Below are 15,208 nucleotides of genomic sequence, written 5' to 3' on the forward strand. Positions count from 1 at the left end.
CACTCTGTCTGTTGTTGTTCTTGTTGTTGTTGTTGTCGTTGTTGTATCCTCAAATCTTGTAACTCAATTTTTACCCACTTCCCAATGTGGCATCGACTGCAAACTTGGTATACTTATGTCATACTGATGATAATACTATAGTCTATCATAAAAAATAAAAAAAAAACATTTTAAAACATTATTTTGTATATGTTATGTTTCGGCTTGGCTGTAATTGTCCACGGTAAACTTGACGTTGGCTGTAATTGACCACGGTCCCTTACGTTATGGCAAGCTTTGGGGCCACTTCCTGGAGTCGTGGAGTTCTTCCCTTACTAGTACGGTACATTTCATTAAAAGCGTGTTTTTATAAAAGTTTTTTTTAAAATATTACTTATTAAAAATATATATTCATGGAGGTGGCCAAAGTGTTTCAGAAGTCAGACACACTGAGATGGCAATGCTAAGATCCTGGGGTTTGAATCGAGGTATCGGCCACATGTAATTCAATCAGATTCTCAAGGTTTGTGAGTTGATTGTTTGTTGTAGTACGAAGTAAGACTGATGGCCTTAATCTAAGTTGTCTTGTGGTTGTTGTTGTTGTTGTTGTTGTTTGACTTGCATCCCACTGGGATTTTTGCACACAGCGTTGGTGTACGGTGTTTATTCTGCAATATTTTGCTGCCTTTTCTTGGATTTTGTTTGCACTTAGTCACATATTCACTTTAAGATGTTTTCTTGTTCATGTTTTTGTTTGTTGCGGTTGCACCCGATTCAAGAGCCCAATGGCTCACAGGGCTATACCTAATAAATACACTTGAACTTGAACGTATGACGTCGCACCTGCTGAGAAACCGGGAGCGAGTAGGTGGTAAGCTTTCGATTGGAAGGCGCGCGTCGTTACGCACTGCTGGAATTACGCCGAGCGCGTGCAGACTATGGGGTGTTCCTGCGGCCACGTTTGGCACTTACGGTCAACGACGCCTTAAAGTGGGCGTCTCAGAACACCACGCTGATGGATATACAAGCTCGAGTGACTGAATGCAAGGGGCATCGGCACGCACATGGCAGCGGAACGGGGACGAGTGGAGGCGGCACAAAGCAACGGGAACGGGAAAAAAATTAAGTTTTTCACTATAAATCCTTTATATGCGTGGCATCGGTTTTATTTTATTATTCATTTCTGTTTTTCTTGAGTAAGAGTTTCATTTTTATCACATTGGTATTTTAAATTAAATATGACATTTTTTTTCTCCAAAAAGTGGAAAATTTAGGAAATTTTTTTCACGAAAATAAATTGTCACGCACAACGAGTCTGTGTGCAAAATGTCAGCTCGATTGGATCACGGGAAGTGGGTTAAAAAACGACCGAAAGATTTGCACGGTCGTAAGCGCGCAAGCAAGCAAGCAAGTGAACTTAATATAAAGGATTTAAAAAGAAACCCGCCACGACCTCGGCGGCTAACACCGACTCAGTGGAGTAAAACTCGCAAACCGGCGTGCAAAATAAAGTAGCGTAGGAAAAGTCGTAAATAGAAATTAATAATAAGTCAAGAAACTGTGTTTCTTTTTTTCCCTTCTTAAATCTGAGATAGAATGGGAAGGCAAGTCTGAATATACGTGTCTTGCACAGACCACGGAATTAAGAGAAGGGTTCCCATCATCGTCACGGCGACTGAATAAACTGCGGTGGCTGCACTGCTGCATGTGGCCGCTTGTGATCAAGCGCTGTGGGGGGGGGGGGGCAGCGAGGGGTTGGTGGATGATCGCACAAATGCCAAAATGTTGCGCGACTCCCTTCCCGTTGGTATCGAGGTACAGCAGCACCCTGGCTCGCCGGAAGAACGCAGTTACGGCAAAGTGTGGACTGATGTCACCTGTCCCTCCTGTATGGGGATAGAGCGTTGCCCCATCGCACGCATGGGTTTTTCTCCGGGTGCTCCGATTTCCTCCCACACGTGTAACAAGCACTCACTCACCATTGGTACCTCATTTGCCAGTAAAAAATATGATAATTGTTTATTTTACCCTTTTATCTGGCAACAAAACTGACACCTTTTTTAAACCAATTATCATATTTTTTGCTGGCAAATGAGGTACCAATGGTGTAAATGCTTACCCCGAGCTCTCATACGCCTTTTGGCGTCATCTGGTCCAACCCATGTGAGACTAGGCTCTAAGGAAAGCTGTCTCGGGTGTGGACCAATCAACTTCAAGGACAGTGCATACATTATCAAAGTTATGTTTTTTGTTTGCATTATGACTGCAGGTATTGTGGTCTATGCAAACATGACTCCTTGTAAACAAAGGTGTCAGTTTTGTTGCCAGATAAAAGGGTAAAAAAAAACAATTATCAAACACTCACTCATTGGCTGAAAACATCTTGATATATAGAGAACTGCGGATTGTTTTTGGGCGTCTTGCAGCCTTCCAACTTGTTGGTTCCTCGGTGACTGTGAGATGCAATTTTCATGAATAACGCCATTGAAAAGAAATGATTAGATTAATTTTTTACTGATAAATTAACTTGCATCAACAACAAAATAAACAACAATCATGTGAGGTGTCCGGAAAAGTGTCGTCCACTATTCAACATTGTAGACAGCGTCGCACAGGAACGGGCGACAAACACTGCACACAGTCCGAGGCGTTCGCCAACAATCTTGGCTGCAATTTTCACGCTTCTGATACACCTCGTTGAACAACAATAACAACAACATCATGAACGCCGTTGCTTGTGTTGATGAACCATTGCTGCTGAAATGGTGCACTCCCAGAAGGCCGTGCGGCTGATGGGATGTGTTAAAACAAATACCTTTAATTTGTGTGTGTATGAACGGGGACAAATATGTGGAACGGGTGTCTTGTAAAATTTTCCGCTGAAGACCAATGGAACGTTTTGGTTGTCTTGCGGCAAGCACTTTATCTCTCACATACCTTCACGAACAACAATTGCGTTATGAAATGGAAGTTCAAAAATGTAAAAAACTTGCAAGCTATATATTTGTTTATTACGCTGTAATTCTAGATCTTGGCCCGTCGTGGCAGCGTGGTCATCGGAGGTATCTGGCAACGTCTCCTTTAATGGTTTTTGGGGCAGAGGAATTAAACGAATTAATCTCTGGAGTCTCAGGTGGGTGCTTCCTAGCCCATCCCATGGTGGTGTGATGCTGATTTCAATCACCATTGGTTCTTTGGCGCTTAGAAGCGCGCGTTGATAATCACGCAACGAAAGTATTCTGCGCGGGTGCAAAAAACGTCGTTAAAGGCTCGAGCACTCTCCCAACGCAGTATAGTTAAGGCGGTGGATGAAGGGGAGGTTCTTTTTTTATGGAGAAGTAATTAAAAAAAAACGTCGTTCTGAATACCACGTTGCCGACCAAGCCCAACCCACAGGGACAGCGAGCACGCCTGAACATTCCTGGGCAGGGCAAGGCCTTCTGAAGAAGAGGCAAAGCGATGTAATGCTGCCATTCATTCGACTGTTTTTCTTTAAACATACAAGATAAACATTTTGCAATTGTCGACTTCACAGAAGTACAAATTCCGTACCAGCACCAGCTCCAGGCCACGTGTGGCTTTGAAAGAGATAATGCTCGGATTCACGTGACCAGTTTGTGTCGTCACAAGGAAAGCTGCCACCTGCTGCTCACGTGATCATTCACGTGGCGCTCATCTCCTGTGTACCGCCCTGAGCCGGTGGTGGAAATTCCTCATTCCTATGGCGAGAGTGAGTTTATCCATGGGACAACCACTGTTGAATTGCCCACAAAATGGAATGTATTTTTCTACCCTAGAGGGATGATGGTCTGAGTCAACCCCCAACCAGAATTTGAACTTTCGAACTTATTGTGCCACCGATCCGGATGTATACACCACAGACCACACTAGCATTAGACTCTATACTGTACTAAATCAGCATAACACCTCCTTTAATAAACATAAACCTGAGAAATAGCTTCATCGTTTGTTGAAATCAAACCTGTGATTCGTGAACGTGCCCCAACCACCACCACCCCTGCTAGCTGCCCCATGACCCTACCTAAACCTCCAGTAGTGCTCATGCAGAGCTCAGGTAAATGAGATCATGTGCTCGTGTGTTTTGACAGACGGATTACGTTTTTGACATAATCCTGGTCAGCTATGGCCCCGCAGCGCCACCGACACAGCCACTCACATTGATCCGCGCTCTGCACATTCCAGGCCAAAGGATAAATATTTCGCGTTTTACAAAGTCCCCACTTTGTTGTTGTCAAACACAGTTAAGGTGAAAACGTACCTTTCAATTTCACTGTCATAATGCTTTATGACTCAATAAATGTTTATTGTTGGAAGTACACGTACGAATGTAAGGTAGCCATATCATTATGCTCCTCCGGTGCAATTCAATACATTCTTACGATTTATGGGCCCTATTTTTACGAGACAATAGATTATTTTGAGGTTGTTATATTGTCTATCTGATCTGTCTCGTCATTTGTATTAATAATAATTCATTTTATTCATAGAGCACTTTTCCCATGCTCAAAGCACGAAACAGTAAAAAAGTATTCAATATTATACATACTTAAAAAAACCTATTACATGAAAAAAACCAATGGCATGTGTATGAAACACAAGAGCAGCATAGAAACAATTCAAGGGACGGAATATACAAGGTGGGAGAGTAGGGGAGGGTATTGGAGCCAGATTGTAAGAACCTTTTGAACAGATGAGTTTTTAATTGAGATTTGAAGGTGGAAGATTGACTCAGCAGATCCGTTCTCAATGGGCAGTGTGTACCATCGGCTATGGGCAACTGCATTTTCTCGTCTGTTACATTTGTATCGTCTTACTGAAACATGCAACCACTCGGCCGGTGTGCACGAATTGAGACAATGTGGCCATTATGTTTTTTACAATGTGTCATTTGCACCCACAGGGCAGTTGGAGCAATGTGGGCCAGACGTAGCCGTCTAGTCTTGGGGGGGGGGGGGGGGCACGGGGAGGGTTCATCGGCTGTGGGACACTTTCTCCACGAATGTGAAATTAACGAGAGTCCAGTTTGTGACTGTGGTGGTGTTGCGACGTCTCAGATCCGTGCCAACGCGCCGTAAGCGGTGCCGACATTTGGCGGGGATGCCAAATGTCGGCATCAATTTGTGATCGATCGCAAAAAAAAATGGGACGCGAAAGAGGAAGAAGGGGAGCGCTGTGAAGCTTCTGTGTTCATTACGACCTGGAGTTGCCGTTTAATGTCTCTGCGTTCGCCTGCCCGATTGACTCGTGACGACAAAGATGCTGGCGCCGTTCACGCCACCATCGCGTGATGTCACCACCCCCCTCCCCACGCCTATTCGCGTGCCTTGTTCTCGTGTTACGAGTCAATTGTTTTACCGGAATTATTACGAGCGCCGAAGCATGCCTATGCTCAAATGACATTTGGGCAGTGTTCACAACGCTGTCAGACCTTCTTGGTTCTTTCAGTAAAGCCACGTAGAAGGGAAGTAATAAAATAATAAAAATAAAACATAATAAAATAATTCTCACGACGTTTCGGCCACAACGCAAGCAGCCGTCCTCAGGTGAAGGACGGCTGCTTGCGTTGTGGCCGAAACGTCGTGAGAATTATTTTATCATGTTTTATTTTTATTATTTTATTACTTCCCTTCTACGTGGCTTTACCGAAAGAACCAAGAAGATGAATCCCTGCAGTCACGAAAGCTTTAAATCGACATTTAACGCTGTCAGAGTCAGCCTCCGAGTGAGACGAACCACCATTGATGCCCCACAAAGAGTTGCCCATTTTATCGACTCAATGAATGAATTTGCTTCGTTGATGCCCGACCACCATTTGAACTCACAATCTTGCAAATGTGAGTCAGGCATAGTATACTACCTGGCTGAAATAATACAACCATAATAATAATTTAAAATATATATAGACACAACTTACATTATTGCATACCTGTCAACCCATACGGTTTACCCCGCATTCTTGTACAGGGAAATTGAGTTTTCAGGTCCATACGGCGTACAGCCGTTTCAATACGGGCAAAATAAATTGTGTCTATTTGTGTTTCTCCCTTGTGATGGGACTTTGTAGGATGAACGTTGGGATTCATAAGGGGCACGGGGTGACCAATAAGGTCTGAATTGGTCTGTAATAAGGTAGGGCACTGATAAGGGGTTGACAGGTTATCTTAATGTCACTAGCCATTATTAGTACCATAACCATCACGATTTAAAGCTTTCGTGACTGCAGGGATTCATCTTCTTGGTTCTTTCGGTAAAGTAACGTAGAAGGGAAGTAATAAAATGATAAAAATAAAACATAATAAAATAATTCTCACGACGTTTCGGCCACAACGCAAGCAGCCGTCCTCAGGTGAAGACCAGGTCTGTCGGGGAGACAGCGTCTGTAATAACGGCTACTTGCGTTGTGGCCGAAATGTCGTGAGAATTATTTTATTATGTTTAATTTTTATTATTTTATTATTTCCCTTCTACGTGACTTTACCGAAAGAACCAAGAAGACATAACCATCACGTTTCAGTGGTACAGTACACAAACAACATGTGTGACAGGTCACACTGTGCTGACGAGACTCGAGAAATTCAAAACCGGTCCGATATTCCTACGTAACCTGTTGCCGGATCACGTTGCTTCAGAAGGCGCCGAAGCTTACCGACTCCCATTGTTTTCGTTACTCAATGAAACAGACGTGTTCATGTGTTAATGAAAATTACTTAAATATTTGTTTTCATACAACTGTGTTTTTTTTAAAATATACACTATACAGCGTGCTCATGAACGTTTTGCTGAATAGCCCCTTAACTCACCTGTCCCCACAACAACTACGACCATCTCCCAAGTGAACAAATTCCATCTTCAAATCCACCCCGCCGATGCTTCCCCCGTCTGCTCACCGACGCACGCGAACGCCAACAAACCACGCTGGGTGTTTCAGTCCGGTCTATCTGTGAGCCTTGCAACCGCAACATCTTCATCATCATCTTCATCATCACCTTCATCATCATCACCTTCATCATCATCTTCATCATCACCATCATCATTATCTTCATCATCATCATCATCTTCATCATCATCATCTTCATCATCTTCATCATCATCTTCATCATCACCTTCATCATCATCATCTTCATCATCACCATCATCATCATCATCTTCATCATCTTCATCATCATCATCATCTTCATCATCACCTTCATCATCCTCCTGTACCATCTCCCGTGAGTCTCACGTCTCGGCTGACACTTGATTGTAAACGGGGCTCCTAATTTGTCCACCTGGCGCTGGGGCTATCTAAGCACTTTTACATCTAGATTGAAAACTCATTTCCTTAGAACCTTAGCCACGCGTGCTAAATCAGAGTTGCGTGGGAAGAATAACTAACTACAGACAAAGGCAGTTCTAAATAAATTAGTTTCAAAGTCATATAGAGTGGGTTATCCTATGGCCTACCATAGGAATGTGGAATTTCCACCACTATATCAGGGTTATGGTTAGGGCAAGTGGAGTATATAGAACTCACAGAGAATCCGCGATGTTGCCTCCCCCAGCACAACGGATAAGAGCGCTTCCGCGGCCAACATTTGTCGACAATTTGCACACAATTCAACAATTCGCATGGTTGCCGAATGCCCAAGTTTGGTGAAAACTCGTCACCAACAACAGAGGCTACCGCCGAGGCGGTGTCTTGGCAACCCGTCTAGGTGCCGACGTTTGCGTCCATGCGAGTTGGTGTTTGATGTACCCACACCCTTGGTGCTGTGCGTGACCTTATCTTGACTGCAGCACATGGAGGACTCGATACGACTATAAATAGGTAACGTGACTTTACCGAAAGAACTAAGAGTATGAATAGGTAACGTGCATAATACTCTCCCCATGCGATCGCATGCGTGCTCACTTGCACATTAAAAGGGGACCACCAATATATTGTATTGTAATAACAATGTTGCATAAAACATTTTGCAGACAGGTAAAGCACACACGGTAGTGCATTGGCTCGATATGTCAATACGTCGCTCTTCATCATGCTCAGCAGATCATTGTCACCATAGCACGATACCATTGCAGTGTCACTCATGGTTTGTAATCGTTATACTTGCAGAACAAACAGCCGGGAGATGTTTGGTAGAACATTGGGCTTGGTGTCATCGTCACCATCATCCACAATTTTCCACCGTCGATTAGATGTTGAGGCACCTCATCGCCAGCATGCATCATCATCATCATCATCCTCTTCCAGCCCCCTCCTCTCACATCGTCGTTTATCATCCACCCATCATTGATGATGCAGTCGCCCCACTTTTGGGGAAGTGATCATCGGCTGTCGTTTAGCAAACGTGGCAGTCGGAAAACTCTTCAATACATTTGGGAGAGTATCTGTCTCTGGTTAACCATGCTTTGTTTCGGCTTCATATCTCTTCATGACCCTTAACCAGCGGTGGAAATTCCACATTCCCATGGTGGGAGCCAGGTTTTTTGATTCGACAACCAATCTTGACTCCCCATGAGGTTTTACTTTTTTGATCAACCCCAGAAGGCTAAGAAGCTGATTAAACCCTTCACTGGGATATGAACTTGCAACCTTTCCGATTGTGCATCTTTCTGTCATCGTCATCACCAGCCATGATTAATCCACTGCTGGAAGAAGACCTCCCCAAGCTCTCATGATCTTTTGATGCAACACTCTCCCCTAGCACCTGCACATAACCTGATGTCATCGTTCCACATTGGAAGTTGCTTCTCTCTGAGAGTTAATGGTTTATTGTGACAAGTAATTACTATGGAGCGTGACAGGGGTACCTGGATCATAGATTAATAAATCATCCCTCACCGCGACTTCGTGTAAACAGGCCACGCGTGTTTTCAAAGTGCGGCACCAAATACGGTTTTGGAAATAAGCACCTACCAAACAACTCTTGCAGTCTTCTTGGTTCTTTCGGTAAAGTCAAGTAGAAGGGAAGTAATATTTTATTATATTATTTTATTATATTATTTTTCTTCTTCTTCTTCTTGGTTATTTCGGTAAAGTCACGTAGAAGGGAAGTAATAAAATAATAAAAATAAAACATAATAAAATAATTCTCACGACGTTTCGGCCGCAACGCAAGCAGCCGTCCTCAGGTGAAACCAGGTCTTATTTTTATTATTTTATTACTTCCCTTCTACGTGACTTTACCGAAAGAACCAAGAAGATGAATCCCTGCAGTCACGAAAGCTTTAAATCGAAATTTAACTCTTGCAGTGTACATTCACAAAAAAGGTGCATCGCACCCTTGGACAACAATGCTCCTTGCAGTCCATCAAGTCTGTTTGCATTTAACAATAGGGTGGGTTGGTCAGAGACCTCTCTTTGCCATCCTTATGGGTAAATTCTTGCTGGAGATGTCAGGCGTGTTAGATGTCAGGCGATCGCTGTATTCGTGTGTCACTTTGAAGTGACGCCAATCACTTTGTAAAAGCAATAAAATATAAATACACCACGGGAACGCATTTTTCTAAAGAAAAAAAATATTTCAATTAAATGTCTGGGGAAGGACGAAATAAACACCGCTGTTTCCCACTCGAGCAATAAAACGACTTTGCAACCGCCTTAAAATTACTCACAACAACACGTGCCCATTTGGTTTTACGCTACCCCTACTAGAGAAAATGTCTTGAGATCTGAGCTAAACATAAGCTCCGACGCAGCTCCAAGCCACGCCGAGTCGAAGTGAGTTCTGACTCATTAAACTGCAGAGCTTTTTCGCCAGGAGGCACAGAGCACACGGGTTATGGTTCTAGCTCGCGTTGAGCAGGTGGTTGTCTTGTAAATCATGTGTCCTGCGTCAAAGTAGACGTTTAGTTTATTACAGCGCCTGATGTATGGCTCTCGAGGGGGTTTTGACAATGTTGTCTGAACGACGTGTCTAGGGTTTTTAGTGTCAGGGCTGGGAAGTCATTTCGTGTGTTTTTTTCTTTCTTCCAAGTGTCAGCCACTGTGATTTAAAAGCTGTCTGCCGGTATCAATTTCGATTTAACTTTCGTCAGCCTGGTCTAAGATCCAAACTAACCCGCATTGAAAATTCACAGATTTCTAAATGGTTATTATTATAAATAAAAAAAAATAGCAATTATTTACCGAATACAACCTCCCTTATTTTCCATGCTATTTTCAAGAGGCTCTCTTTTCTCGGGATGTTTGCATCCGTGTGAGAAAACCCCACTCATTCGAGGGGACGTACCCAGCTCATGGTCACACTCCTCTTCATTTTGAACCTCTCTAAAATGTATGGTAATTCAGCAGTAAATAGAAATAAAAATGCCAATTTTGTTCACTTATTCGACGCTAAAAACTCAATGTCGGGGCTTTTTAATATTGTTTTGGCATCGTTGTTTTAACGAATGATATTAATAACATCCATTCCCACTGGGTCTTGCATTGAAATGTTCATCCAAGTTTCATGTCTGAGGGTTTAGAAAATTAGACATTGTCTACAAATTAGACATGGTCTGAACATTATATACGCCTACAAATTAGATAGATCTACAAATGAGATATGGTCCACAAATTTGATATGGTCTATACATTAGATATGGTTTACAAATTAAATATGATCTTCAAATTATATCTGGTCTACCAATATAGATACGGCTTACAAATGGGCAAACCGTAAAAAAGAATGTGAACATTTTTTTTAAATGTGCGATCGTGGCTGTAGACACAGATTGGTCACAGGTCATCAGCACATTGCCTCCTTTCGTTTAAAAAAGAACATCTCTCCACACTCACGGCTATGAATCACGTCCTCCGACGTTGTTTTGGCCAACATTTAAAATAATATATAGATATAAAAAATGATGTAAGATTCATATCAAATATTGCTGCTTAAATATATGTTCGGACAGATGGAAAATATTACTTCTCCCGGGGGCGTATGGGAAGATGCTGCGGTTGGCGTTTGATCTTGCCCCTGTTTGATCGTGGATTCAACTTGCTCACTCCGAGGCTCACATGCGTTTAAATAATAAAATAAATTACATCGCTTCATACTCTTACATTGGTTTATGCTCTACCCAATTCATGACAAAGTATGAACGTGGGTTTCTACAATACGAAAGCCTTCCACGTAGTCATTATTAATACTGAACTAAGAATAAACAATTTGCGTAATTTACAAACCTTTTTCATTCCTTTGCCGGATGACGGCCTCCACATGCTGTGTCAGTCGTTGGGGTTGTTTGACCATACTTCACCACACAGGACACAAGGTGATATCGCTCACCACTTCGTTTAACCATGGCCAGGAATTGAACTCGGGTCCATTGCGTTCAAGTTAGAATCTTATCTGGCGATACGACGATTAATAGCAATCGTGCAGTAACTTGTTTACGATAAACATACAATGGGAATGCCCCTTCGCAGCCAGTGCAGTTCATCGGTGTGGGTTCCTGCACAGTGACTAGGTCATGCCAGGCAAGGCCACGTTTCGGTTTCTTGCGAGTTGTGGAAATGCAAAACTGCCAACGTATTGAACATCGTCGGAGTAGTTTGACACGTGGGCTTCCGCGACCCACTATTGTACATACTCTGGCTGTCGCCTGATGAAGCTGGTTGTAATTACCGGCGAAACGTCGCGGTACTCAAATCGTAAATGTTGTTGGTTCACTCTCCAACACACCGGTGTGCTGTACTAGTGACGAATTGGCGTGTTCTGTTTACGTGACAAACATTTACTAATTGTCTGTGCCAAGTGGTGGCGGGTTTAACGACACATTTATATTTACGCGATCTAAACCAAAACAAAAACCTCTATTATGGAACCTAACAGTAGCGGGAGAAACGTGCCGAACCATCACTTCATGGCTGTCCTTTGTTTAAAGTCTTTGGGATTAAAGACAAACCACGTTAGTGCGATCGTGGTCACGCGATCAAAACTATTGACCATTTAAATTTCGATTTAAAGCTTTCGTGACTGCAGGGATTCATATTATTGGTTCTTTCGGTAAAGTCGCGTAGAAGGAAAATGATAAAATAATAAAAATAAAACATAATAAAAATCCTAATGATTTAGGACGCTGTCTTTCCGACAGCTCTGTTTTTCACCTGAGGACGGCTGCTTGCGTTGTGACCGAAACGTCGTGAGAATTTTTAGAAAGTTTTTTTATTATTATTTTATTATTTCCCTTCTACATGACTTTACCGAAAGAACCAAGAATATTGACCATGTAGTACAACACTGTAGTCTGCGCTCCTGCAACGGAGTAGCAAAATGACACAAACGATCTTCTGAAGCTCTCTCGTGGCTAACAGGCCTCGGAAATTGAACTTTTAGCTCCTGAACATTTTGCCATTCGCAAGAATAAAATAGTGAAGTGCTCATAAGGCCGTGCTCCTCACGACCGTGAAAGTACGCACAGGAAACTCGACTCGTGATGCTCGCAGCTAAGATAAGCCACTCTTATCAGTTGCACGTGGCCTCCTCTTCAGAAAGGCCAGGTTTGCAAAGAGTGGCAGTCGCCCACCCATTACTACACGACGATGACAGAAATCAAACATGATTTACATGTACGTATCATCACATGGCCCTGTCGCCACGTGGGCTCACGTCCACCCACGTATAACATTGACTGGGATTCATCTTCTTGGTTCTTTCGGTAAAGTCACGTAGAAGGGAAAAAATAAAATAATACAAATGAAACATAATAAAATAATTCTCACCACGTTTCGGCCACAACGCGTCTGAATGCTGAATGACGCTGTCTTCCCGACAGACCTGTTCTTCACCTGAGGACGGCTGCTTGCGTTGTGGCCGAAACGTGGTGGGAATTATTTTATTATGTTTAATTTTTATTCTTTTATTATTTCCCTTCTACGTGACTTTACCGAAAGAACCAAGAAGATGAATCCCTGCAGTCACGAAAGCTTTAAATCGAAATTGACTGGGATATGTATGTATTTGTTTGTGATGCTTATCTGGCGTTCTAACTGCATGACAGTCACGTGTAAAACCACGCGCTCAACGCAAATAAATGATCGTCATCATCATTGGCTACGACAAATCCGCTGCTGGACGAAGGCTTACCCAAAGTCGTCGGCATCTCTCACGACTCCGCAATGCCGCAAAAGCAGCTCGCACGGGAACTGAATTCACTGCTTCGTGTATCCAAGCCGAGCATCCTCCCGGACGCGTTTTCTTCCTTGGCTGCTCTCTACAATTCGACGTGACCATCGCCCATCGTCCCCTCTAGAGCTGTGTGCTGCACAAGACAACTGTTCTCAATAGTTCGGATGATATTTTACACCATTGGAACCTCATTTGCCAGTAAAAACATGATGATTGTTTTTTTACCCTTCTACCTGGCAACAAAACTGACACCTTTGTTACAAGGAGTCATGTTTACATAGACCGCAATTCCTGCAGTCATAATGCAAACAAAACAGTGCACATTATCAGAGTTGTTTTTTGTTTGCATTATGACTGCAGGTATTGTGGTCTATGTAAATATGACTCCTTGTAAAAAAAGGTGTCAGTTTTGTTGCCAGGTAGAAGGGTAAAAAAACAATTATCAGTTCGGATGATGTCATTCACCAGCGTGTGTTCTCGAATCCAAGTGTTTCTCTTTATGTCTCTTAAGTGTGATTCTAATCGTACATCTCTCCACGCTTCTTTGCGCACTTTTCAGTTTTTGGTCGAAATTTTGTTGTTTGTTAATGAGCGTTTTAATGAAGCATATGTCATAACAGGTAATACACATTGATTGAATGTAGATATAAATACAGGGTGCTTCAAAATGTGTTAACACTTAAATGGGACTAATGTTTTTAGTAGAAAAAAAACAGATGATACACTGTAACATGATAACAAATGTAATTTTAATAGCTTCAAAAAGTCAACACGTGCTTGGAATCTTTTCCAGGTGGTCTCCAGAGCACATTTCTTGTGGCGTTGTTGCAAATTCTCAGAAGTGTTAACATTTTTTTAAAGCACCTTGTATTAACATCTATACATATTAAAATCTCTAACTCTTGTTACCTCCGTCCTATCCAATCCCACACACTAATATTCACGACACCACACCACATTCCACACGAGGGTCCACTAGGCACAACTAAGGAAAGAGAAATCAGATGGCTTCCCATTGCCTATTCTCAACATGGCTTTGAGGAAACGCAATCCCAGAATGCAGTTCACCTTCAACGGAAACAGCTGGGTCCTGTTGCTGCACGTGACCTGTTCATGCAGCAATGTGAAGGCGAGGGTTGGTGGAAGTACACATTCGTGAAGCTTGATCCATACCCATGGGCATCGAAGTCACCATCTCCTGGCTTAGCCCAGCAAGTGGGTTCATTTCTAACTCGCACCCACCCCACAATCAGTACCGCCTGGCCTGATCATGTCCTTTTTAGTACCGGACAATAACACACGTCCCCGCGTGTTTAAACCCCGTGCAAGGGACATCGATAACAAGTTCCCAAAATGACAAAGAGCATCTTCCACGATCTACCCATCAATGCCTTTGATCACGGCTGTGAACCCCCACTTTTGCCATTTGACAGGTTTTCATTATATTATTATATCAGATTCCCGGGAAGACTCCACTGGCGTGGCCCAGCACCGGACCTCACCACCCACGGTTCACCGATTTTCCAATAACATTCTCCGCTTCGTTAGCCCGCCGATCATCAAGGAAGCGGTGGCCTCCGGTAACCTAATACCGGGCGTGGTCATCTCCCCTTTTCAATCTACTGCCAATTATGCCTCCCCTGTTATGCAATTTGCGTCCCGGTGATTCTGAGGCACCGCGCTTGTGGGTGGTGGCGAAGGGCGCAGCGGGGAGGCTGTGTGCCCGGAGGGGTTTGGGGGCTCGCGAGGCAGCGAGGAAACCCGGAGGGTGGTCGGGACACGGCGGCGGGAGGCAATGGGAGAAAGCGCTCACATCGCGGTAACGTGCTGATGGAGGGGCGTTTGCACGTTTGACTGACGCGTGGGTGCGAAGATGATCACTCGTTGTGATCTGTGGTTTGGCAACAACAAAAAAACACCGCCCAACGGCACAAAAGGAAATGGAGTGGCATTTTGAGTTCGTTTACAGCGAGAGCGCCAGGTGTGGCGTTGCGTAATGTTGCTGACTCTCTGGCGTTCGTCCACTTCGATACGCCACGCCTTCCCATCACGCTTCGGAAAGCCCACGTGGGCAATCAATTTCATCACTCGTAATTGCTCTTGGCAGACGC

The sequence above is a fragment of the Lampetra planeri genome, chromosome 49, assembly GCF_965212315.1.
Source record: "Lampetra planeri chromosome 49, kcLamPlan1.2.h2, whole genome shotgun sequence".
NCBI lineage: Eukaryota > Metazoa > Chordata > Hyperoartia > Petromyzontiformes > Petromyzontidae > Lampetra > Lampetra planeri.